The following is a 27,428-nucleotide window of genomic DNA, read 5'->3' as shown; positions in this document are numbered from 1 at the left end:
TGGCTTGTGCAGCTGTGGGGGAAAATATTAATTTGATCTGCATCTCAATTCATTCACCACTTCCAGAAGACAAAAATCTTAATTGTTTCTGAATAGGAAAAAAAATAGTTCAATCTTAATGTAGGAGAACTTGGTCGAACCACCACTAAGAAGAGATAAACGATGTGTAATAGATGTAGTTTAATACCAAAATAAAAGAATGAAAAGAATATTATGTACCTTTCAGGTTTGGGTTGTAGTTTTTTCTGGGAATTGCTAATTATGTTGCAGTGATTGTTAATAATGCAAGTTTATTATTGGTACATTAGTACGTTTTTAACTGTATCCATACGAGTAAGAAATGGGTACAGAGTTCTCAGAACTGGCAAACACAAAATTGAAGCTGTGTTGTGAAATGAAATAAGGCTTGAATTCAGCCTACAAGTTAAATTGTTTTTGAAAAAGTAATCAGCAAAAATACGGACTTATTTCATGGATAAGCTGGACCTTATGTTGACAGAGTCCTGTTCAAAATTATTTTAAGAACACTGCAAAACCTTCTTCCTTTGTGCAAAAGGTGTGAATAAATATGCATCCAACAGTAAACCACATTTAAGATATATTAGGAAAAAAAAAAGTTTGTTAATGACCCTAGCTGCAGTTTGAGGACCCTTCTCCCTGGTATGGGCTTTGTATCCCTTGTTAGCACATGCAGATTCCAGCTCTTCCTTGTACAGGCAGCAGCTAAGGCCACTCCATTGCATTTATCACATTTCCTCTTTTAAAGATTAGCATGTAATAGGTGGACAGAAACACATTACAACTTTAAATCTGCATGTGCTCTCTTATTTTGAAACTGATGGAAAATTAAAAAAAAAGACCCCAAACCAACACAAACCCAGCAAAACGAAACAACCCACTAACAAATGAATGTTTAGCAATTGCTTTGCTTTCCATCTCCAAAGAGAGGATTTCAGCCGCATGCCAGGGGTTGTGTGAGGGTTGCAGAGCAGACCTGGGGAATGAAAATTAGATCTCTTGTCTAAGCCAGGTTGTCCTTTCTTCTTTTGAAACAGACCTGCATATACCTATTAATTAGGGTATTTTCAGTCATTATTACACTAAAATGCTTATCTATTTTCCTGTCAACCACCCCTCTCTTTGCTGGTACTCACTTGGACAAGGTGGATTCTCTTTCTTCATTAATTACTGTAGGTGCTGAGTCAGAGAGCAGGGTCATGTAGAGGTGGAGAGAAGCAGGGGGAAGTTGTGGAACATGAATTCACAAGTTTGGCCTGGAGCAGACATGTTTCTTGATGCACAGGTAACAATGTTTCTTGTCCCTTTTCCCGTCTGCACATCTTTGTCTCCTTTGTGACACTCTCCACTCTTAAGAAGGAGGCTGGACAGCAGAGATCTTTAACATAACAGGCATATTTCTCAAAGGGAGCAGTTGAAATGATCTGACACTGAATATGTTTAAGGCTAAATTGTGCATATTTATCCTTAGTTGAAAAGGATCATTAGATTATGCCTATGCTCATATAAAATCGATAGTAACCTGCAGTGAGCCTGTCCTCTCTTTTATGGTATTACAGATGCAACTATTTTACACATAAATAGGGCAAGATATGAAACAGAGTGCGTACTACTTTGAGCTGGGAGACACGGACCATAAATCAGGATATGTGTGCATAATTACAAGGTATCAGAACAAGTCCCAAGGGTATTTTTAGTACTGTAAAATGTTGGATAGACCTGCTTTCCTTCAGAACATTATCCTTCTAATTTCTTCACTCCTAGGTACCAGACAGTTTTGTTGGCCAGATTACTTGATATGGTAGCAGTGTGATAAATGGCAACTGTAAGAGTATATTGTGTTTAATTGCACAATCAGAGTATAAAACTACTTCTGATTAAATTGTGCAAAGGCTCTGAACTAATGTTCTGAAAATGTCTCCAGGGTTAAACACTTTCTTAGCTAACATTTGGATGTGAAAGTCAGAGGCTTGTTTTTTTTGTACTGATGTGCAATATTTTGGGAAGAGAGAATCACAGAATCACTAGGTTGGAGAAGTCCTCCAAGGTCCAACCCTTAACCTAACACTTCCAAAACTATGGCTAAACTATGTCCCCAAGTGCTATATCTACACATCTTTTAAATCCCTCCAGGGATGGTGACACAACCACTTCCTTGGACAGCCTGTTCCAGTGCTTAAAAGTCCTTTCAGTGGAGAATTTTTTCCTAATATCTAATCTAAACCTGGTGCAACTTGAAGCATTTTCTGTCATACTATTGCTCGTTACCCAGGACTGCCTCCCACCTTGCAGCTTCTTTTCAGATAATTTTAGAGAGTGATAAGGTCTGCCTCAGCCTCCTTTTCTCCAGACTGAACAGCCTCAGCTCCCTCAGCTGTAAATTCTTGGCTGCCACTTCAGGATCTACTTGAAAGCCATCAGTGAATACCTGGTGCTCAGAAGCTCTGAGTGACACGGGCTGTTTAACACAGGCAGTGTCTTGGGCAAAATTCTCATTTTGATGCATGTAAAACTACAGCAACAAAAACAAACAAAAAATGAGGGAGGAGTGAGATGAATAGAAATGTCCCATCTGTTTGTATTGTCCACTTGAGCTGCCATGGTCTGAGGTGACAGGAAGGAGGAGGGTGGAAAACAAACCACCACTGAAATGAAAAAGCATGGGAAGTATCTCAGTGGTAAGAAAAGCCGTGCTTTTTTCTTTTTCACATAATGGAAGCTTCTGTGCAGCCTGAGAGTGTGTATTCCCTATTGCAACAGAGTTCGGGCTTAGGAGTTTAGTTAGAGCTTTTATGTGATCATTGTTCCTAAGAGCAGATTTCAACCCTGCTGTTTAGTCAGCATTGACAATTACATCCAAACAAAAGGGGGGGTGTTTATATTTTTTTCTGCATTACCTGGCACTAAATTTCTAATTCGGCCCCCAAAGTACTGAATCCAGATTCAGTTTTCCCTGACTAATTCAACTGTGTATTTTAAGTCCTGTGCTATCCCCTGTACCATCCTACATTTGCACAAAACCAAAGCAGTATTCTTACAAGACCTTAAAAAAGTGGTTATCCCATGTAATTTCATAAGAGACTAACAAGATTCCTTGAGATGTTCTGTGTGTCATTCCTGTCTCTGTGTAAAAAGAAGCACCTTGGATGGCAGGATGGGTGCACCAAGTGCAGTGGTAAGAGGGGATAGAAGAACAGAGCTACCAAGCTGTCTTCTTTTTCCTTAAGGAAGATAGGAGAGGAACATGTGAGATAGTAGGTATGAGAGATCTTATCCATTTCATGGAAGAGGGTCTAGATGAAAAAATTCTGTCATGCTTTTGCAATGAAACTCTCCACTGCTACTGTAACACCTGTAATCTTCTCTGTGAGTTTCTGAATACAAATTACTTGTCATCCTTTTATTAAATGCTCTTCTTCTAAAAGTGAAGATAGAAATGTCTTTTAATGTGTTTCTAAGGTTCAAAAGGAAAGACCTCTGCACTGATCTAATTTTCTGAAAGCCCCTTATTCTGATATACTTCTACCTTTTGTGGAGCAACTAGCTGTCATTTAGCTTGATTTAGCTAATTTACTCATATCAATTAATTGGATAATGAGCCATAGGCAGGCTCTCGGTATCTGAAAACTATTACCTTCATTTTCCCATTTTCTGTAGGAGAAAATGGACTATACAATTTCCTCAAATGTTCTAAAAGCATATGTCTATTTTAATAAAATTAAATTGCCACAATGTTATTTGTCTTTCCTGTTCTATATTATTTTCAAATCAATTTTTTACATTGTTCTTCACTTATTTGTACTGTGTAAGGACGTTCTCATGTCTTAAAATGGTGACATCACTCATGATGCCTGAACATCTGCACCTGTTGCTTAAATTGTGTAGCTTGCACTAGTAGCTCTGTGGGTGATATGTGGCAGATAATTTCAAACTAGATAGATAATCATAAAGCTAGTTTGCTGTCATTTCATTCCTTGTTCTAATAGATAAAAGAAGTCAAACTCATGATACATGTTTACTACTATGGATGGCTGGGCGATTCTGTTTTTTTGTGACTTGTTAAAGTATTTGTAACATGGCCTAAAATATTTTGAGATTAAAGGTGCTACACCAACTAAAGGGACATTAAGCAATATGTGTCCTAAACACAGACCTTATCCAGCACTTGGAAATAAATGCAAAAAAAACCACTTTGCAAAGGTATTAAACATTTAACAGCCTTAAAAATGTATTTTTAATAACCTTATAAAATAGGCTTTCAGCTTAACTTTTATGCAGTGGTAATGTTCTTCTTCAGATTTTCACATATACTGATAATAACATCAAAACACCTTTAAAATTCACCATATGAAGCATTTGGGGAACTTTTTTATTAAGTCTGGTACTTTTAGTTTTATAATTGGTTAGAATTATTACTATCTGACTTGTACCTGCCTTTTCTTTATGCTCCCACCTAGGTAGTCAGTTTAGTGATATTGAACCCTACTGATTTTGACAAGATAGAGCTTTCAGCAGCAGTTCAGGGTCTCTGGATTTTTCACACTGTGGACGGACTTCCAAGGTGACTGGTGTTCAAGATGCAATCTTTGCATCTTAAAGATACCTCCTCTGTGAGCAGATGATGTCAAAATGTATGTTTCACTTTATATACTGTGATTAATTTCTACGAGTTTGAGATATCACACTTCCTATGCAGAAGGGCTGGATCTGTAACTTTTGTGTTTGTCCTCATGACAGGTCTGTTTTCAATACACAGTTCAAATGTATGCCTAAAGCAAATAAACGCGCTAAAGAACTCACACGTCTAAAGAAGGTGAGGTTTTTTCCATATTTGTGTTATTCTTATTTGTTTCAAACCATGTAAATCATACGTATTCTTAGCAGGAAAATTGCAGTGGTGGGAAATTTTATATTAGCCCTAAGATAGACCTTGAATATTAAGGGTGAATCTTTTAAGGTTTTAATATGTGTTAATATGCATTTTCCAACAATTAGTTGAAACTCTAAAGGTGCATTTTGTGAAGGCCTGCAGCATATTCCTGAGAGCTCGTTATCTTGTCAAAGCTTGTAAGATATGGACACTGCAGGAGTGATGTTGTTACTCAGTGGGTTAATATGGAGTTAGATTTTTTTGCATGGTGCTAGGAGGGAAATGCTACAGTAGATACAGATGGAGATGAAAATGCAAGATCCTGATTCTAAATTTGTTTTGGACAAATTGGATTTGTTACTCTTCAGCTTTCATTCCGAAAACTCTCTTGTGACTTTATTGTCAGCTGAAGTGTTTGACTGAGAAGTGTGTGCATTTTAGTGATGGATATAGTGATCCTGGTAAACACTTTGGGGCTTTTGTGATGCAATATGCTGTGTAAGTGTTTGTGTCATTTTATGAGGGAGTGGGCAGAAGCTTATTTAAGTAAAAAGTAGAATAAAGCCCACACAGTTTCAGCAGCCATTAGTTTCATTGAAGCTACGACAAAGATAAGAGTTAAATGATTTGTGGATATATACAAATGTCGTAAAGTAAAAAAGCAACACAGAATCCAATGCCATTATTGCTGGGAGAAGTGCCAGCATTCTCATTATTTTTAATGACTTCCAAACTGGGCCCGTAGTGACTGATGAGGTAAGCAATTTCAGATGGGAAATGTGATATACTCAATACTGGAACGTGCTGAATGCCCTCAGTTGTTAGGGGCCATGGCTGTGCTCAGGATACTGTGAAAGGCAGCAGACAAATTGTAGGTTGAAGGTCACTTCTTTACAAAGAGAAAAATGAAATTTTTTCTAGGTTGCTGAATAAAATAGAACAATCTGGATGATAAAAATTGTATGTAATGACACTGCTCATGAAAAAACATTCATCACTGAAGAAAGGTAGATACTAAAGAAAACAACTATAGCTCTTTAGATTCATTCCAATATTAAAAAAAAATTAAAAAGCACCAGACAAAACCCTTAGTAACTGTTTCTGTTTATTAAAAAAGATAAGCATCTTATGAAGATATGGTGGTTGTTAATAATGAAGTGACAGCTGTGAGAGGCACTTACCTCAGAAGCGGGTGGCCTGTGGTTCCCATGTGCCTGATGTCCCCCTCCTGTACTGCTGGGTGTGCTGGAGAGCTGTGTCCCTCAGAAATCCCACCACCACTCATCTTGACTCCTGGTAGGGAGGCAGTGCTTTGGTGTCTCCTCCTGTGTAGGAGGGAGTTTGCAGAAGTAGTTCCTCCAAGAGGGAAGGATCCCAGTTGGAAACACCCCTGACTGCCTGTGGGGCTGCCTGGCTCCCTGGGCATTAAGCAGGATGTGCAAGTCAGGAGTACTGAACAGTAAATCAGGGAGACTGCAAATGCTGGAAGTGTTTTAATGGTAAAAAAACATTCAGAACCTGGGCTCCTTTTTTTCCCTCTGGCACATATTTTCTGTATGTAGAACAGGAGGCTGGGCAGCTTCTTGCCCCCATCTGCCCCAGGCTGACCTGCTGGCTAGCCTGGGGATAAGGCATCCCTTATCATCCCTTCTGGCTGGGTGTACCTGCAGAGCTATGGTTCCTATTGTGCCAAATATGCTAAAAATTAAAATATTTTCAGTTTTTTAAAGTTGCCTATTGGGACTTAAGGCAATGAAAAACAGTGCTTAGTGCTGAGCAGAGAAGTTGTATAGTGCCACTCATGATGATGAAATGTCAGCTTTGGAAGTTAAAATTACTGGAAAGATGACCCAGTGATAGCACACAAACCCAAAAATTTGGCAAATTTAAAGCTTAACACAAAGCTGTGATTTTTTTTCTCTTTTTTTTTTTTTAAATTTATTTTTAAATGATGGAGCTTGCTGTGATATGATACTTTGAAAACTAAAAATATAGCTAGTTTGCAAAGATATTAGATAATTTCATAGAATATTGGTCAATTGATGGCTATTAAAAAAAAAAGATGACAGGCAGCCCCTATCTTAGGAAACCCATAAATCACTGGTTGCTCGAATTTCAAGAAATAAATCAGAGGAAGGCTCATTCTCTGTGCCTCTCTTTTGGTCGCTCCATTACTGATCACCACAGAAATGGGGCACAGTGGTGACCTCACCCCAGAGCCAATGCTGTATGCCTGCTCCCACGTCCAAAGGTTATTTGCAGGGTCAAATGTAGATGTAAGAAGTTATTTTTGTCTCATTTATAGTTCAGCTGGGAGCCTTGCAGTCATCATCCAAGCCTTCTGTCCCCTGGTGGTCCTGCCTGTTTTCAGGCACCCCAGATGTGGTCTTAGGCCAGAGAAGGTGAAGAACATCTCTCAGCAGGCTAAGTAGCCTCTGCAGCCGAGCCACTGCACATGGAGTTGCGTGGAAATACAGGTGAGCGCTCTACTGTATAAATTTTCACTGCCCTTGAGTATAAGTTACTCTACATGCATAGTAATATCCATAATTAAAATACTCTCTTGAAGTAAATAATTAAATGAGGATTACGGTTATGAGCCACAAAGCGACACAGGTGACAGGGTTACCTTAAGTAGGACAATTAAACTGTAAATTAAAATTAAATTTCTCCATGTAAGTAGAATATTGTGTAAGGTAATTATCTAAGAGTAATAGGTTAGGTCTGTACACTGTATCAATAAATCCTAGAGATCTTTAGAAAACAGATTTTCTACCCTTTTTTTTTGTATCAGTATTAAAAAAAGAAAAAATTTAAATGAGGAAAAAAGCCCAAAGTACAGTTTCAATGTTTTTTGGCAAAATTGATGTTTTGTTGAAGTTTCGTTTAAGTGACATTTTTCCTTAGCAAATGCTTTTATTTTTTTTTTTAATGTAGTGCAGATATTGAGGGTTTAAGTGACATTTTTCCTTAGCAAATGCTTTTTTTTTTTTTTTAATGTAGTGCAGATATTGAGTCCTGTGGGAGTGTTTGCTGGAGAGATGCTTCTGTGCCTGAGCAAAGCTTGGTTAGAAGGAGAATGTACCATCAATGTTAGAAAGTTACAGCTTCTCACTTACAGGATGCATTATAATTGGTTCTAGCTATTAGCACTTTTGTGCAAGCTCAAAGATTATTTAGTACCACATTACTGAATTCACTATATTTCATGTTTTAAAAAAAATAGTTCCTGTGTGAGTTAAAAGTCAGGCTTTATTTCATTCTGTTTTAACAGAATTAATTTATTCTCCAGGTACAGAGTGATCCTAGGTCCTGACAGTCCCTAAATCAAGGAGTTATGATCTGCACAAAATGTTCTCTAGATAGTACAAACATGTTTTTGCTCTTTATTTTTTTTTTAAACAGATCAGTGTTGTAGACAATACTAGTTGTAAACAAAATTTTGGAAAAAACCCCTGGTGTCCTAGTCCAAAGTCAAAAAATCTTTTCTGAAAAAAAAGTCATGATTTTTGAGAAAAAGAAAAGATTTGTTTTCCAAGGAAATGGTGTTTGAAAAACATTGTAAATTAATGCTACAACTAGAAGTCAAAAAAGAGTTTGGTTGTTTTTTTTTTTTTTACAAAAATAACGAAATGAACTAAGTAAAAATTAGCTTTAGGAGAAGTAGATATTTAAAAACAAATTTCAGGAGTTCTGGAGGCAATCTCAGAAGCTTTGGGCACTTCTAGTACTACCTTCATTCCCCCTTTTGGAGTTACAGATATTTTTGGCTTTGTCCAAGGGAGTAGGGCAGCAGCTGTTGCAGGTGCAGTTAGGGCTACTCTGGTGTGGTAATGGCAGGATTTACCAAATCCTTGTCACTCACGGTCCCTCCTTACACAGTTATTCTGACTTTGTTCATCCAGTCACTTTTGTGAGTCAGAACGTTGTGAGCATGTGAAGGGTCTGTGCCCTTCTGTCCTCAGCAGTTTACTGGCAGGTCACCACACTCCTGTCATTGCACAGCCCCGTCATGCTGCACGGTGGCTTCCGGGGAGGGAAACACGGCCGGGGCTTGCTGCTATCTCAGCTGCTTTGCTGGTGTTATTTATCACAAAAGTAGGAGAATTATGTTATCTAATGCTTAGATGATTTGTTATGATATGCTACACTTACACAGAGTGGGATTTTTATTAAAAGTTTTGTTAAAGTAAATAATCAGAAATTCTGGTTAAAAAAATCCAGATTAGACTCTGAATAGAGTATTTCTGTATCTTTTGTTAACCTTACAATTTAAACCATGCCAGGCTGCTAAAGCAGAGCATCAAAATGCCTCAAAATATTTTAATACTTCTCATTTTTTACTGAGTCATTTTATACTGTAATTTTTAAACTCTGCTTCTAATGTTATGTTTTAACCAATTTATTAAGAGAAACAAGATTTTGACACCTTTGTTACTCTCAATTCAGAGAGAAAGGAACAGTTCTTTCTTTGATGTACGATCTTAAAGCTGGAACAATTTAAATCACTTTTTAGATATTGTACTCCGTTTAGTAAAATATTTAGTGCCATTATGATAGTGTAAACCATTAGACTGCAATTACACTAGCACAGCACAGAGCCTAATAGTTCTTTTGGAACACAACAGTGATGCATGATTGCTCCATTAGGATTGGAAGTCTTGAAGCACTAAGGTTATTAAAAAAAATGAATCACGTTTACGGTCTTGATTTTGTTAGATTGTAATAAAAATATCTTATTTATGGGTATAAGTACTACTGTGTCAACCTCTTAACAAAGTATTAAAAAAATAGTGCAAGAACTGGTAAGGGTTCTTTGGATTATGGTTATGAGGTTTTTTTGCCTTGCTGCAGCTGGAAATCCAGAACCTCATCTGTATCTCCCAAATGTGTTTTACAGGCAGGTTGTACTGCGGCGTGTTCTCAGGACTTAAATGAGACTGTTTTTACAGATATTTATGAGCAGTGTTTTGAGGATTGTGAGAAAGTTTAAATCATGTTATTGGCTAAATATTCTTTTTCAAAAAATGCCCAAATTTTTTGCCTTGCTGCAGCTGGAAATCCAGAACCTCATCTGTATCTCCCAAATGTGTTTTACAGGCAGGTTGTACTGCGGCGTGTTCTCAGGACTTAAATGAGACTGTTTTTACAGATATTTATGAGCAGTGTTTTGAGGATTGTGAGTAAGTTTAAATCATGTTATTGGCTAAATATTCTTCTTCAAAAAATGCCCAAACGTACAGCCAATATACTCACATAATTTCAAAGACACATATCGATGAAAGGAGGAAGCATTTTCTTTTTGCTACCTTGCTTAGCTTGGAAAGCATTTAATAAGAGAGTTTATACACATAGCCAGCTTTTCACAGCAACAGGGGAATAAAAAGCATTTTGAAAGTAAAAAGGAGATGGTAAAAATTTTAAAAATGAGATCAGCCACTGAAGAGCTGCATTAACACTGATAGTAACATATAACAAACAAAAGTGATTTCATTTGAAATTGCTGGCATTCCTTTACATTTGGGCATATGGATGTCAGTAGCACATCTGCCTGTGCTTAATATAGTCAGACTGCAAAAAGACTGAGGTAGTCACTACTGAGATAACTGTCGGGGACTAATAACTGTAGGTATTTGAAGATAATCCTTTATCCAGCAACTGATGTACTGAAAAATAAAGAAGGAAAAAACCATAATTGGCTGACAAATTCATTTGAGAAATTAATTTAGAAGTTTAGCAAGAATTTCTGGGGGTGGGCAAAAACCCTTGAATTTTGGGCAGAAAATTATTTGTGTGCACTTCAAAAGTGGAACGAGAATGAGTTTTGCCGATGATGACACGAGGGATCCTGGGCTTAACCTGGTGTTGCAGGAGTAAACATGCAGCAGCTTGGGTGATCAGCTGGTGCAGGGGCTGAGCTTTCCTCATTGCATTCTTGCTGCAGGAGTGCACCCAAGAGAGAGGAGAAGCAGAAATCAGAGGGAATATGAAGAGTGAGAAAGATGGTTAGACTGCAAGAATAAAGAGAAAGCAAGAAAAAGAGAATGTATGGAATAGACAGAAACAGTGATGTCCCTTACTGTTGGGGTCTCCTCCCCTGCCATGTCGTCCTGGGAGAGGGGCCCTGGGGGGAGGCATGGGGTTTCCCTTGCCTTTGGTCAGCCTTGTTCCCCGTTGGTTGGTTTGTGTTCCCCTGCACGGGCAGGGACCCTCGGGCCTGTGATTGCCTCAGTTCCTGGGCAGAGCCCCGGCCATGCGGCTGGGGAAATAAACATCTCTGAAACATCTACCAAGAATCAGCCCGTATATATTTCTTTTCCACGGGCCTCGTTGTTTGATACATCGTGTTGCAGTAGCCCCACTGTAACACCTTGCTGTAAGGGATTCCTTGTTGTGAGTGGTGGATGAAGAAAATTTGTAGACTTTTAATAGCTTTTAGGTAGAGTTAGACAGTATCGTCTGTAGTAGCTCATTTCTCTTAGTTTGGTTGACTTGTCTTTCACATTGAAAAGTAGTTCAAGTCAGTGGAAATAAACTTTTATCTTAGGCTGATTAAATATTGTTTAACTTGCATTCTCTGAAATACGTGTAAAACATACAGAATATGTTAACTGTCTGCATCTGCAGTTAACCCCATGCTTAAGTCTACGTGAATTATGGTTTTGATATGGAATTTAAAAATGTGTGAGCATAACTTAAAACACTCTATTAGTGAGAAAGGGGGTGCATTTTAATACAGAATTAACAAATATGACTCAAGGGTAGAAGGTGTTGTTTTAGAAAAATGATACAATTTAAATAAGGCAGTTGAAAAGAACACATTAAAATATCTTTTTTAAAATGTTTGTTCTTTGAATTGTGTCCATTTGCTTGACAGAAACATGTAAGAAGTTAATTTGTATGAGCTGTGGTACAGGAGTGACCGGGATCCTTTTAAGGTTACTCTGGAATGGAGGGTACTGCATTCTTTGCAGTAATTTTTTTTTCTTTTAAGTAATACGCAGAAATAGCCATGAACCTCTAACATTCAGGGTCATGTCACAGTTCCTGGATTTGGACCAGCAGCTGGACCCATCCACCAAACTCCTGCGGGCTTGGGACTCTGCTGACTGCCATAGAAGACAGTCCTATGGCTGATAATCTGCTCCAGTAACACTAGTTCCTTAATAGCTGTCAGGAAAAGAAAAGTAATTTGAAATATGGCAGTACTGAAGGAAACTGCTTCAAAAAGCTGCAAGTCTCTTCCTCACCAACTTTTATATAAAGAATCCCAGGCAGAGTACCTCAGCATACACAACACAGGCTTGTGATCTTTTCTGTGTATTTTAGTGGCAAGATGGATGTTATCTTCCCTCTTACTCGGGATGCTTTCTAACAAGATTTACCTACCATTGTGCAATTGTCTCTCATCTAGATAATGTGGGAGAACTGCTAAAATCAAGCAACAAAAGTTCTGTATAAATTATTTTGTTGTGTATTAGCAAAAGTGTATGTAAAGAGTCCTGTATAGCCTTTTAGGGCAAATCCGGTTCCTCCCCTGTACGCTGTAGAAGCACCGATAACTTTAAGTGAAACTTGGGGTGAATCTGTACACTGGCAAGTGACTTTAGCTGTCTGTGCCTTGGTTTTGACTGCATCCTCTGGCTGTTCTCAGCAGCTGCTTCTTGTTTTCGAAGCTCTTCCCACATTTTATTGTTTAAAATGAGCTCTGGCTTTGAATACTGTACCTTGATTTTGTTGTTGTTCCGTTTTGTGGCACTCTTGCAAGGATTTTTTGGCTTATTTTCTAGAGGAATGAGGTGAATATGGCCATGCTGGTGTCTCCAGGGCACTCAGTAACTGCTGTGTGCTGTTGCTGAGTTTCAGCCACGTTTGATGGCATGAGATGTGTGGAGTCCTTCCCAGGCTGTGCACCATATTTCCACCTGTGTCACTGGGGCACCCCCACTTGCCTTGCTGATGCCTTGTACTGGCAGAGCTAATCTTACCACTCTCTTTCTTGATTACAGTTTAATGTAGTTACTTAGGATTTTGAAATTTGTTGACTTGTTTTTTCTCAAATATCAGCTGTCAGAAGCTCACACAGGTCTCATGAAGCAGGTGCAGTTTTTGAACTGATTTAAATGAAGAAGGGAGAGACATTTGGTAAATATTAATTGGGAGACACTGAGTCAGGAGAGCAGGCAAAATGGAAAAAAATTATGAATTTGACAGTGCCCAACAAATGTTGGGGTTTTTTTGTTTGGTTTGTGGTTTTGTTTTTTTGGGGAGTTTTTGTTTGTTTGTTTGTTTGTTATTGGCAATGTAGAGATTTGATTTTGTGATTCTGTGGAGCCCTTCAAAAGGCTGTGCCCTCTGACTCATTAATGGATGGAAGCATTTGTTACCCGATTGTGTGGCACCTCAGTCATTATCTTTTTCATGAGTGTTCTAGTTTTGGATTCCTTCTATGTCTTCTAATATTTCAAAGAAGTAAAAATGATAACATGGGAGATAAACATGGAAATTTTTTTCGTCCAAGTAACATAGATTGCAAAAAGCTTACCTTGAAGCATTGAACATGAAGTGAATGCAGGAGTCCGAGCCCATTTTAAATGCTATCTTGGTTTTATGACAATTATATTACAGTTTCCTAATCCATGGACCTACCTTCTGGGAAATATTTGTAGATAAAACTTCATGGATCGTGATAAAGTAAGGAAAATGTTCATTTATTCTCTGATGATGCTGAAATCTAAAAAAAAAATATTATTGCCTACATGAAAAAAACAGGAAAAAATGTTATTTATACTAGCCAGTACATTTCTACACATTTTTCAGTGAGATTTTTGTTTATTACTGACTGAAAGGGGAACTTTGACATTGGAAAGAAGAATTCATTGTGTTCAGACAGCAAGAAGGCTATGGATTGCATCAAGCTCTTTCCCCCTTGTGACTTTTCTTCGTTTGTGAACTAAATCCTCTGGTATTTGTGTGCTCAGAGTTTTGCATGGAGCACTTCAACACAATGTGCCTGCTTGGGGGAGTGGAAGGAATGGCACACTTTTAACAAGTGTCCTTGAGGCAGAGAATGACAGGAAGGCACATTGCCATGCATCATCCTTTATTTATGCATGTGGAGTGCAAGGTAACCCACACTGGGGTCTGCTGTGGGAGAAGGCACAGCGGTGTCACAGAACTCTGAAAGTTCAATAAAAGCAATGAAGGACGTGCAGCTTCTCTGTATCTGCTCTGCATAATGGCAACTCTGGTTTTTACAGTGCCTGGATGCTTGGTTGTCCTGGGATTTAGTGAAGGACATGCTGAACCAGTGCATTTGCTGTGCGTACTTCATGCTGATAGTCTGGAAATGGAGCAAGTCAGAGAGAAATGTAGCTTTTGGGATCATTAAAAATCCATTTTCATTAAAAGCCATGCATTGCAGTGACATACTTATTTACACATTCATCCCCTGTCTGCCTATGTCTTACAGATAGAGTGAAAAAAGAGGCTTTTCACAACAATTTTAAAGCCTAAATGAAAGAAAAGCATTCTATTTACCTTGAATTACTTACACGCTGCACTTGTTTGGCTCTTCTTCACGCTGTGTTGAATGGCAACTACTCTGCATTCTTTCTTTACCTCCAGTTCCTTTTGTCCTATCTATCTATCATTTGTTTTTATCTATCTCTTCCGCCTATCTATTTCCTCTTTGTGCTTGGAGTTGGTTGCAAATTATATTTGTGATGCAGGGAGCTTACAATCTGACTGTCTTGATATTATTTTATGCAACCATGACTACCGTAAAAATTGGCTTTACCGCCTATTTTGTGTTATTGATTCAAGCCCATTTCAGAATTAACTTGTTTGGAATGATCTGGCAATGTTGTGTGCCCTAGGTTCTCTCAGGAAAAATTCATCTCTCATAACTAAATGCAATAAAATGTTCAAATATGTCTAAACACAGTTATATTTTGAATTTAGATGAAAACCTTATGGAGTCAATCAAATATACAAGGCATGTGCAAGTTTTAGTCCTAGACTTACAAGTACTGTATTGCAGAAAAAAAGTATTCAGAGACCAGCTTTTTCCTAGAGATGTGTCCCTTATGTAGGCTTTATGAAATGCCTAATCTCATCATTCATGTTTCTATCCTGAATTGGTTCGACATAATTTTGACATTTTGACTGTAGGACTGTATCTGTAATTCGAGATTATTGCCTACATTCTTTTAGGGATTTGACGTCTCAGATCTTAGTTTTACATTTGTCCTCATGGTTAGGTAGAAATATTTGTGTGCTGGTAGCCAGTGGAAAGTAATCTATGAAAATAAATCTTTCCTCATTAATGGCTTGACTGGTCAAGTTTGAACTTCATCTTACAAACAGAGAAAATTAGATGCTGGTATAAACAGGAAGATTTTAGAACATGAATTTATTGTAATGTTAAAATGTCCAAGTGTTAGAAACTGTTCACTGACATCAGATCCTGTCCTGACTATTGATAACTGACTCCTAAAACCAGTTAAAAAATAAAAAGCTCATCTCCAATCAGAATTTTTTCCAGGTACACAAAAATGGGAACTAAACTTCTAATGACCTAATAATTTTAGCCTATTTCATTGCTATCAAGGCTGCCTGGGTAAGGACTACATCTCCTGAGTTGCAGATTTCAGGTTTGCTGGTGTCCCTGGCTGGTGCCAGAAGCCACTGGCATCTGTGCAGCCGTGCCCAGCCTCCCTGACCAAGGTGTCCTAGGATACATTGTGCTCTGGGAGCAGATTAGCTTTTTTTTGGCTGGGGGAAAAAATGTACGCCAGATACGCTTTGAAATGTTTTGGTAGTTCTGGAACTGGGATACAAATTCTTCCTGTGTTTACCCTCATGTTTTTTTTTTTCCTGACCGGTGAATCCTAGTTCTTCACTTCTCTCTTATTGTCTTTCAGAGTAGAGAGTCTTTCTTGAGTGTGTATTTTAAATGTGTGGAGAGGAAAAAAGCTACCCAGGTGAGTAAACAACAGATGCAAGTCTATCCTGAGAGGAGTGCAGTATGGATAAAGAGCTATTATAATTCCTCCCACATTTGTGTTTTCGTCTACTTATGAGATATATACGTGTGCCTTGTTAGCAAAGATGTTATAATGCAAAAGCTAAAGTTTTCATATCAGAGGAAACATATATTGTTAAATGAGCTGAGAACATTCTCCCAAGGGTTAGTATTTCTCTTGTATGTGTGAAATCCTACTGAAACAAATGGCCCTATTATTTTAATTGGATCTTTTGGTATTAGAACATTTTTCTTTGTACTGTAGTAAAGAACCTTCTTTTTCTTTCTTTCCTGAAAATGGGAAATGAATAAACACAGTCAATGGATCAAAACATTTATGACTTCAACAGTAGACTATACCAAAATAAACAGATGCACATACACATATATGAATTAAATTCATGTTTTATTATGCATTCCTCCACTCTCTCTGAAAATCTAGAAACAGGGTTTGCACTTTTAAAATAAGTATGATTAAGATCTTGGTTGATACCTTGTTTGCAATACTAATAATGACAGAGGCACTTAAACCCAAACCAAAACTACAGGAAAAAGTTACCATTTTTAAGCAGAACATAGTGAAAAATTTTGGAAAAAGATTGTATGTGTTTAATAAGTGAATTACTAATTGGGGTCTGACACGCCTAACAGTTGTGAATAGATTTCAGTTCCTGAGCTGTTATATGCCTAATTTGCTTCCGTGAGTGAGGGATTATGCAGTATAATAGGTTAAACTTCTATAGACTGTTCTAATCTGTTTTGTAGAAGATCAGAGAAGGAAGGGAGGAACTCTGTTTATTATGTTGTGATCAAAAGCTCAATAGAGTAGAAATTTTCTATGAACATGGGCTTGAAAACTAATTTGTTGTATGTTTGTTTCCTCTCTTTTCTGCAGCTGTTCAATTACAAACTGTTACTGCTGGTCAGAAAACCAAATATCTATTCTCTAGGGTAGCTACATTGTACTCCAGTGTTTGAAGACTTGGTTTCTTTTATAATTGGACTGAAATATTGATTTTTTTTTTTTAAAGGAATTCTCCCACGCCTCCATCTGAATACTATCTGAACGTGCTCATGTATGTATGCACTGTGTGTTTAATATATAGATACAATAATAATATAAAAATTTAAACAAAATTAATTGCACTTATGGAGGCAAAACAATTTTTAGTCACACAGAAAAGATCAAGGAATGATTTGTTAAGGGCAAAATGAAAGAGTTATAGGGTTAGTATTAATTACATTTTCTTGTTTGCTTTTACCAAGTCTATGCATATGTCCTTTAAAAGGACAAATAAACTTTGAGGGGAAAAACACTTGTAGACCAACTAGAAACCAAAACCTGGGTAGACTTCCCTTTTAGAAGTTGCCAAATATTGCTGTAGAGCCCTTCACTGAGGGAGACTCCTGTGGGGCCATGCGTGGGACAAGGACTGCTCTGTTCAGCGTTGACAGCTCTAATGTGGGATGCCTTGGCAGGGAGCAGCCTCTCCCATGCGCAGCTTGCAGAGGGCTGCTGGCTTCAGTTGTTGTCTCACATGCATGTAACTAGAGATCTACTGGTCACCTGTTTATTACCTCAGAGAAGAAACTACAGCTGCAGTGACAAGCACCGAGTTGTCTCATTTCCACTGCAGGGAGAACCACCAAAATGATGGATTTTGTTTTTCATCTCTTCACACAGAATGATCTGCTATTTTGAGTAAATTAATGAGATAACTTGCTACTTGCTACTTCCAAAGTAGGTCAGAGCTGCTCAAGCGTAAATTGCAGTAGCTTTCTGGGAATTAGTGCTGCTTTCCCCGTCCTCTTCCCTGGCAGCCTGTGCCAGCATGTGCAGCCTCCTGTTGGGTGCTGCTGTCCGCGGGTGCCGGGTGCTGCCTGGCTGGAGCCCGGCGCTGCGGGGTCCTGAGGGCTGCACAGCACCTGAGCCTTGGCACAGCCCCTGGAGCAAACGGCGTCTTGCAGCTGTTTCCATGGCAACACATGTGTTAGAAAATAAATATTTGCTCCACTTTCACAATTGTTGTTATGCTGAGAATTAATTGACAGTAATGTTTTTTCCCCTCATTGTGCTTTGAGAGCATTTTAGAAATAACCCAGAAGTGTTTATGGGACAATGCAGCATCTGAGACTATTGCAGCTGGCTGTGTCCTGCCACGGGTTTGGGCTGGAGAGGAGTAGGAGCTGATAAGACCTCTCGGTTTTGGGTAAAAGGTGGGTCAAATCCTGTTCTGCTCTGCAGAGTAGTCTGGAAAGTGGCTGTTTTGGTGGGTCTGGGAGCAGTGAGCAGTATGGCTGGTGGGAGGGCAGGAAGGGGCTGTGGGATGGGCACAGCTTTAGGTGGCCCTTTGCTGACATCCTCTGCCCAGCATAGCCATCTCTCAGGTATCCTCCAAACGCTCACTGCCACCCCAAGTAGCACAGCGACTCACGTCAGTTCTTAGAATTAAAATCCTAAGAGTGGGAAATGTACTGTGGTAGTCCTGTAACTGGGAATGTACTCTCGGCTATATGTATGCAACTTTAGGCTATTTTGAAATAGACAATAATGGATAATTGTGTAAAATATGGTTATTTCTTAATAGTACCTGCTCATTTCACTATTAAAGGCTGTGAATTCTGATTTTTTAAAAAAATCAGTTACTTCAAAAATTCCTGGAATTCAACCGGTGTTACAAACATTCAGATTTATAAATCTTTTTGGAATGTATTTGTTTAGTTTTTTTGATAGAGGGAAGTTTTCTTGTGGGAGGAAATTTTTGGCTGCTTTCTACTGGTTTTCTTTCTGAGGTGTAAGCTGGTGGGAATAAAGACTTGTAGAAAGCAGGCCAGAAGTTCTGCCATCGCAGCATTAGAAACTGTGGGAACTGGTGTCACGCAGCATATTATTAGCTCAGCTGTATTTCCTTATCTTGATCTATTCTGTTAGCAGGACACACTGATTTTGCCCAAAGCCAAAATGTGTTTTTTTTCTGCTCTGTTTGGGTTGTGTTATACTGTGCCTACCAGTATGGCATCAGTGTGCCATAAACACCATGACTAGTAACTATCATTTGTCACGGTAAGTGAAACCGATGTTTGTCACCAATGTAAATCAGGGACCAAACACAATTTCCAGCACAAGACCTTTTGACAGAGCAGTTATTGCACCCCATTCAAAGCAGGGATTACTGAAGTGTTTGAGTCCTTGTTTAACCATGGTTCATCTTTCAGCACCATGAAAAGTCTCTTATCTGTCAATTCAGAGTGACACACAGCTCTAGAGCAAAACTTCTACCCTAGGGGACCAGGAATAGTTGCCCTGACTCTTGCTACTGAATGGGCAGTGGTATTTTGCCACTAGTTCAAGGGAAGGAAAACATGTACATTGGAGAAAGAATTAGTGACAGTCGAAAATTAGGCCCATTTTAAGGAACTGGGGCTTTACACTCTGTGTGTGTTTACATTAAATTGGTGATTTATGTAAAGATCAAAGTAAAAGGTTCCTTTCTCCCTTCCTCCTTCTCTCTCTTTTTTTTTTTTTTCATCTTGGAAGCACATTTAATGCTGAGGAGTAACTGAGGAGATCTTATTGCAGGACTTTTCATGGAAACACTGTAGATCTTTTAAAAGACAGAGGAATTTGGTGGGAAGAGAATAGCTCTCTGTCTTTGGTAGTCCCACTGCTCATACTGTGAAAACACGTTCTGAAGATGGTTTGAGGCATTCTTGTAATTCAATATACACAATGAGCTGAATGAATACCTACCAGCTGAAGAAGGTAGATGAAAAGGGCACAGATCTGTTTGATAATTATTAATTTGCTTACTGTCACTGTTGTGCCTTTAAATTTGTTCATGAAGAAATTTTCAATTACATTGGTATTGCTGGAAGGAGTAGGTTTAGAGAAGTATTTGAACTGATGAACTGCCTAACATGTAGGGGGGCCCATCTTTTGATCTTGTTTTTGCATATCATATGTTTTATCTAGGCTGAGCTGTATCTAACTTAAGAACTGTGCTTGATCTGGGAGGCCTTTTTGTGCAAGGTTAGAACAAGCCTGAAGAATGCTATACAATTAGACTGGTAGATCAATATGTTGATATAATATAGTGAGATGACATGATGTTAATCTTGCTAGAACCCAAACATGGCTTTTTTAGCACCTAATGGCTCGATCAACTGAACAAAGGAGGTTTTAATTTAATAATTAGTTTGCTATTTGCATTGTTAGTCTAACCACTAGAGAAAAACAATGCCACATACCTAACCTAGTAGTTGTTGATTATTGACTTCAATATTCATATATTTGGATGTTGGAGGGTTTTGTAGCCTTTTTTTATATTTGTGTTTAAATTTGACAAATTGCAAAGAAAGGAATGATTGTATCTTTTCAAGACTTATGAACATGAAGCACAGAGTCAAATGTGAGCATCAATAAAGAGTGATGACTGCCAGATGGGCAACAGAATAGTGATAGGAGCTGAAGGGCTGTACAATTTACTTTGCAAAATGAAGCGGACGTAAGGGCTGTAATAAATTCTTGTGATAAAGTGTTTGAGTTTTGAGACCACATTTGAAATCTGTCCTGCAAATATGCTCCTTCCAAGAAGTCTTTGAAAAATGGCTTATGTTATATTCCAAGGCCAGGTAAAGATATGACACTCTTCGTTCTTTACATGTATCCATGTTGGACTTTTCCTTGAGGCAGAATCTGCATCTCTCTGCCTTTTGATGGTGAATGTTGAAAGTTTACCTTACGAATAGCGTAGGGACCAGATAAGGTAAGAAGAGGAGGAGAGCGGTATTACCGCAGGTTGTGTGTTGAGTCAAGCCACACAGTGCAAGTAAAAAGAAAACAAGCCCTAACATGGAGAAGTATAGTCCTGGGGAAGGGCCCCTTTGGGTTATCACATCCAAGTGTCCCCAGATCACACAGCTTTTCTGGTGGGAGAGCTTGGGAAACCTCCACCCCACTCTCACATGAGCCCCAAAACATACACTCATGGTGCACCTGGGCCCTGCTACCTGTGCTGCTGGTAATGCAAAGGTACCTTAAAACCCTCACAAACAAATCTGAAGACCTTCAGCTGTTTAAAGGCTGCCTGACTGAAGGACTGCTGGAACACCCAGAGGAACCACAAGTATTGTAAATACTGGGAGTCCAAAGGAGTGCCAGGCATTGGGTTGCACTGGGGTCTTCCAAGGCCAAATAGCTGTGTTTAACTTCTGGGAGCACAGGAGCTTGCTGTGTATGTGCTGGTATAGCCAGGTGTACCTTGCAGGATGCGGGTACACCCTGCAGGATGCTCCCAGGCCAGTCCTGCGGGAGCTGCTCCTGGGAGGAGAGCTGGTTGGAGATGGCTGTGCTGGGTGTCGCCTGCTGGCTGGGCTCCCCTGGCTCTGACCAAGCACAAATTCATTGTTTTCTGACCGCTTAGGGACAAGGAATTCAGAGCATGGAGAGAGGCACACAGTGGTTAGGTATCCACCCTGGCAGCAGGACATCTGAGACGCACCTTACCAAAAACTGAAATGCAGGGAGGGAGCCCTGCAGGTTCATAAAGTCTTCATCTCAATCAATGATTGTGAGACTTATAAACCAAGTCCTGCTTTTGTCAAAGTGGCTTAAATATTGGACCAGATGAATTGATGAACTTTCCATAAATATTTTAAAGAGAAATTGTTGAAACTTTTGTGTAAAATTCACGAGACCCACTTGCCTTGTCTCTTTAACAGTGTTGCAGAGCTGAATTGTCTTGTTAGGGAATAGCTAGTCTATATATTTTCCTTTCATAGGAAAGGCTCTTCATTTGGCTTCTGATTTTTAGTTCTGTCTGCTTGTTTGTTGACTTTTGTTCTTTTCATCTAGTATCTGGATTGGTGGCATTGCCAAGGAAAAGCAACAAAGACAGAAAGTGAGGTTGCTTAGGTGTATATATAACGTGACCTATAGAGGCAAATTTTGGAGACTTATAGGAGCTTTGCTCTTGGCTTAAAAGGGAGCAGGATGGATTTCTGAGCACAGCATTTCAGCTAAGCTGGGCTGCTTGTGGTCCTCAATAAACTGCTGAGGAAGTGGCACCTCTGCTCTTCCAAGCCTTCTCTACACCCAGGGCTTACCCAGTAGCAACTTTCTATATTCATGGTTGCAAAATATTCTGTGCATGATACACGTGCAGCTGAGAGGGCTGTGAGCCTTGAGGAAGGCAATTCTGCAGCAGAGCACTGCTTTTTCAGGAATCCTGTCTCTCCTCCACCTGGGATGCCATGGTCTGTCAAAGCATAACAGCAGTGCAGGGGAGGTGGATTCACTTTTCTACAGAAATAGGTAAATGGTGTACTTGCTTATTTTTTCTTTTTCTTAGCAGAGCTATGTGTTTAAGTATATTGTCCATTTTTTGTCCCCTTACTGCACGTACACATTGGAAAATTAATAGAGAGTAAAGTGGCAGCTCCCAGAAAGAGATTAGAAGAAACAAAGGCAATCCTTGAAAGCAAAACATTATTGACAATAGGATTTGAAATATGCATTAGATTTGCTTATTTATATAGTGTGTAAAGCACATATGAGTTTTGTGACTTCTTTTGGATCTACACTTTATTTTGGTTTATTTTCCTTTTAACTTTCAAAAGAATAGGTACCTAATTTCAAATGGGAGCCTCTAAACAGTGATAGATTTAGAGGTGCCCAAGTTTACTCCAGAACATGGAATTTCTGTTCACTTTTGATGATTCAAATTTTTGAATGCAGGATTCTCAGTCTTCTACTTAAAATTTTCACTTAAAATCAAGCTCTCTGTGTAATAATCTTTTTATGCCCAGCATTTGTGCTTAGAAACATATCCTAACCTATCACGGATGTAGTTAAGACAATAATTTCAGTTTAATGAGCCAGATATCCCCTCCCAAAGCAGGATACTATCATCAGGTATGTATTTTATATGCATATGACTTGTTTTCAACTTGAAAGCACCTACTTACAAAAATCCTGTATCTTATTCAGCAGTGATTTTGTTCCATTGTGCAATGTCATTTTCTTCTTCCTTCCTTCTTTTGAACCCTTTTCCCCTCTTCCTCGTCTTTCTTTTCTTCATTCTACACCCTTTTTGTATTTTGTACAGATTTCCCTCTCCTCTGACATTTTTATCATTTTGAGGCATAAAATAGGGCCTCTCTTCTCCAGCAGCTGCGACCCCATCCCCTGCTGTACCAAATTGACACTTCTGCAAGCAGCAGCTCTACTCAGTCACTCGAAGGCTGCGGCTTTCACAAGTGTTGATTTAGTGCAGCAGGGGATGATGTACCAGCTGTAAAACTCAGACAATAATAATAATAATAATGCTTGTGAAAAGTCTTATAATAAGAGGGAAAACTAAGAGAGTGTGGGGAGAAAAGGTAGGAAGGGGCCAGGTGGAGGGAGGAAGAGGAGCAGTGGTCCCTGTGGGGTGGTGGGGTACTCGGCTGCCCAAGGAGCAGTGGGGTGGGTAGGAGTGCAGACCATGAGCTAATTCTTCTCCTCCTCCCTCTCTCTCCTTATAAGAAACTCCTGAGACTGACAGTGAAGATGTTTTGTGTTTCTGTCAAACTGGGGAGTTATTTTGGGATAAAATCCTGGTGGAAGGGGGGTGAAGGACTTAAAATACGACTGAGAGAGTGAGGGGTACCTGTGTTGTAGAGTCACTTAATATTTGCAAATGCATCTTTTTGGGTGACAAGGTATTTGATATTTTTATTCTTAAGTTATATATTGCATATCCATGGATATAGAGGATGGATTTTTTGAAATATACAAGTAATGTGTTGTTATTTAAAGCACATAAATGGAGAGCTCCTTCTACATTAGCCCTGATTTACCCTCAGTAATGTTCCTAGATGAAATAGTTTACAACTGCTTTGTATCTGAGTATTTAATAAATTGTTGGCAAGACAAACTTGAAAAAAATACTGTAGGTTATATTTACTGACCACTTTTTTCTTTATTTTCATTCTCAGCCACTAACTCAGCAATTCACTTATTTCCATGGCTATGTTTAGCTATTCATCAACGATCTTAGAGCAGTGAATGAAACATAGTATGTGCTAAATATTGATATTGGTAATGATATACATGTATGATAAGACAGAACAGTTTCAACACAGACATGCAGAACATGTCAGTGGAGACTTGAAAGGTGTTAATATACCTGTGTACCAAATAGTATTGTTCATTTAAATCTGGTTACTCATAGCATTTCCCAGGTCTGTGTACAGAGTATGAATTTTTTCAAAGACTGTTGGGAAGCCTGTTTCTTCTAAGTTCATTTCAGACATGGGTTTGGGTTTCTTTAAATTAATGGGAAATAAAGACATACTTAAAACTGAATGTGTATTTGAAAGCTGGTGGATTGAGGTTATATTTGTCAGGTCTTGGGTAAAACTTCCATTGTCTGAAAAGCATCTCCTTTTTTAGTATTTAGAGAGATGCTTTGTAATAGGCTTTCACAGTGATCACCTTTGTAATCTTGTTGTTCATCATATTAATTGAAGAAGCTCCTTTCTGATAACCTTTGGCTGTTCAGGATATATTCCTAAAGCCTCAAAGGCTGAACAAACTTAGGAAAGACATAATAGATCATCCTGCCTGCTTTTTTTTCCAGTGTAGAATTATTTCATTGAGAACATTTTTTAGTGTTATGTCAACTTTAGTTTTTAAAATCCCTAGTGAAAGCTTCCATATCTCTCCTTGGGAGACCATTTCACAGGCTAATACATCTCGCTGTCAGGAAGACTTTCCCAATACTCTGCTGAGCTTAAGCTTTTTCTTTCCATTATTTCTAGTTGTGTCCTTTTTCCTTGATAGCTTTTACACATTAAATATTTACAGATTTTTTGTTCCTTTAAGAAACTTTATTCCGTTTATCCATATCTTTTTGGTTTTGAAAAACCCACCTAAGACCTTCTAGGCTGTGAACTACATTTACCTTCAAACCATACAACAGTCAGATGCTTGCCACAGCATTTTCTTCAGGTTTGCTTTTTTAGGGTTCAAAAAACACAGGAGATTCCAGCTATGAGAAATCTTATAAGTAGCCTATTTTCATCAGTGGTTTGAGATAGGTCCCTTTGCTTTCTTTCTAATTCTGGATGCACAGCTCTTCTAGCCATTGTGAGTGCAGATCCCCAACTGCTACTTGGTTCTTAATTTCTCACCTCTTGGTGCTCTGCTTCACAGAAAGCCTGCATACTGCTTAGTCTTTGTATTTCTGCAGCTTGCACAAAATTCACTTCATTCTTGTTAGGTGCAACTGTTGAGGTCAGAACTCAGAGTATTTCCCAAGAAGTAGAAGGCAAGAGAAAGGAGGGTGATGCTCTACTTAAGTGTGAGGCCTGATTTGGAAGTCCTGGGTTGAATTTTGGCTCCTTATTCAGGAGAAATTGAAATATGTCTATGCAGGGAAATGCAGAGAGCTGCAAAAAGTTTTCAGGGAGACTTACTAGTGTGGGCCTGCCCTGTGTTTGCATAGTTCAGGGTTGGAGGAAGGGGTCCAGCCTGTGCCAGCTCAGAGCACAGGCAAGCCAATGCATTTCTACCACTGAGAGACAGGCTCTGCTTCTCTGCACATCCTTCCCCTTCTTCAAGGAAACAGTTGCAGTCTCCTGCTGCATGCTGGTGGGTACTGGCGCTATACAGACCAGCAGCTGGAGGCAGCTGGAAAAATTTGCTTTCTTTTAAATGCAACTCTTTTGGTTATTATTGGTTATAAGTGTTCTGGCTTGCAGGAAAGAAACTGAAATGGCTTACACAGCATTCAACTGTTATCTCTAGCTTGGTTTTCTAAGGAAATGTTGTTTGTCTGTCAATATTCTCTAATTACTTTTGAACACAAGGAATGTTTTCACAACTGAGTTCAGCAGTGGTAGAGATCCCATCCCACAGTGGCCTTGTGTGGTGGCTTTGAAATCAACAGAGGCACTTTTGGTGTCCTGGCTGACAAGCATGGTGTGCACCTGAGGGCATCATGACTGGGTAGCACTGGAGCAGCCCAGGAAGGTTTTGAGGAGAGACAATGTGGGGTAGGGAGTTTGGTCACTTACAAGTGAGTCACAAGGCAGAAAGTATTGGTTTTCTGCTCGTACTTGAGCTTTTCCTGAAGAGTTTTCAGACTGTTAGAGACCCAGTGCTTGTCTAATAGTTCTCTCAGAATCAATAGTTAAACTTGCATTGATTTCTGCTGACTTAACATGCTTAGGATTCCAGCTGTACTGTGGAACTTGAGATCTCGCCGTTTCACAGAGGCTTACCTGCCACAGCTGTCTGACACTTCCTGAAATACTAAGGACAGTTTCCCTGAAAAGTGTGCAGGGTGGAAACACCAATCCAGGTGCCCTTGTAACCTTTGTAGGTGTCACTACCTGCCAGGTTGCTGCTTCTCCATCCATTTTACAGAGAAAGCCTGTGCCTGGTGCGCTCATTCCCACTTATTCCCAGGTCTGCATCTCAGAATGGCCACTTGCTGCTATCCCTCTTCATTTTGGCTATTCCAAGGCATTTGTCCTGGAAATTTTAGCTGAGTTTTGACTAAGATTATTTGCCAAAGAGAATTTTTATTTTATTCCTTTTTATGTGTCTGATTTGTAGGTGCTGCTATGTATATTTTCTTCTTTACTTATACTTGCAATATTTTCTAAATTCACATCTTCTACAGCTCTTGACAATGAGATATACTACCTAATACATGTTAGTGCCTTTATTTCTATATTTAATTGTAAAGAGATTACTTTCAAATGCATTTTTGAAACAGTTTTAAAGAACAATGTTTACTGGTAAGTTTCCTTTAATTTCTTTTCATTGAGAAAAGGAATTAAAAGAGTAATGATATTGCACTTCTGCTGACTACTCTGCTTGACTGATTCACAGGGTATTGCTCTTAACATGTTGTAGGAATTAAAAAAAAGTGTCAAACTTTTTTTGGCACCCAGCTACAGTAGATCCTGTTAGAAGAAACATATGGCCTCACACTAACAGTGTTAAAGCACTGCTGAAGTATTGCATGCATGACATTGACAAATTTCCTCTAAGCTTTTTGTTTTCTGTGCTATTAAACATTCAAAGTCCACTATTTCATTACCACTGATGATACAGAGAGCCTTATTGACATTCTACCCATCTGTTCATAACATGCATTATTAAATGTGAAGCAACTAGTAGGTAGGAGTGCACTTGCCAGCTGTACAATGAATTCTCAGCAGTTTGGTGCCCTCTATAAATTTTTCTAGTATTCTGCCAGTTTCTCAACATAATTTGCAATGGGGATATATTTTTTTTTAATGTTTCACATTGTACAGAGAAAAGTTGCTTCAAAAGAATTCTTTATTTTGTTATCCTTAATGTGAAATCTTTAGATATAGTTTCGAAAAACCCAAGAGTCTTTTAACATACAAAGACTGTTGCTACTATCAGATCTCACTAACCACAGTTTCTGGGTTCTTTTCTTTTTTTTTTTTTTTTTTTTTTTTCTTTGGGGAAAATCTGTCCTTTTCCATTTACAA

At 38.8% G+C, this 27,428-nt stretch overlaps 1 long non-coding RNA gene across 14 annotated transcripts in view; it reads left to right on the top strand.

Moving 5' to 3' along the window:
• LOC108445582 overlaps positions 1-27,428 on the top strand; it is a 188,492-nt gene that overhangs the window by 52,752 nt on the left and 108,312 nt on the right. For 10 of the 14 annotated variants that reach the window (XR_001860500.1, XR_001860494.1, XR_001860497.1 and 7 more), the window contains 5 exons: positions 1,195-1,303; positions 4,756-4,831; positions 7,194-7,365; positions 15,814-15,873; positions 16,946-18,131. This is a non-coding gene — a long non-coding RNA (uncharacterized LOC108445582). The remainder of the gene's footprint in view (positions 1-1,194; positions 1,304-4,755; positions 4,832-7,193; positions 7,366-15,813; positions 15,874-16,945; positions 18,132-27,428) is intronic. The other 4 variants (XR_001860496.1, XR_001860505.1, XR_001860501.1 and 1 more) reach the window with 4 other exon arrangements.

The sequence above is a fragment of the Corvus brachyrhynchos genome, unplaced genomic scaffold (assembly GCF_000691975.1).
Source record: "Corvus brachyrhynchos isolate BGI_N302 unplaced genomic scaffold, ASM69197v1 scaffold101, whole genome shotgun sequence".
Lineage (NCBI taxonomy): Eukaryota > Metazoa > Chordata > Aves > Passeriformes > Corvidae > Corvus > Corvus brachyrhynchos.
The sequence above is the reverse complement of the archived record's forward strand: the minus strand, read 5'-3'. Positions and strand labels throughout refer to the sequence as shown.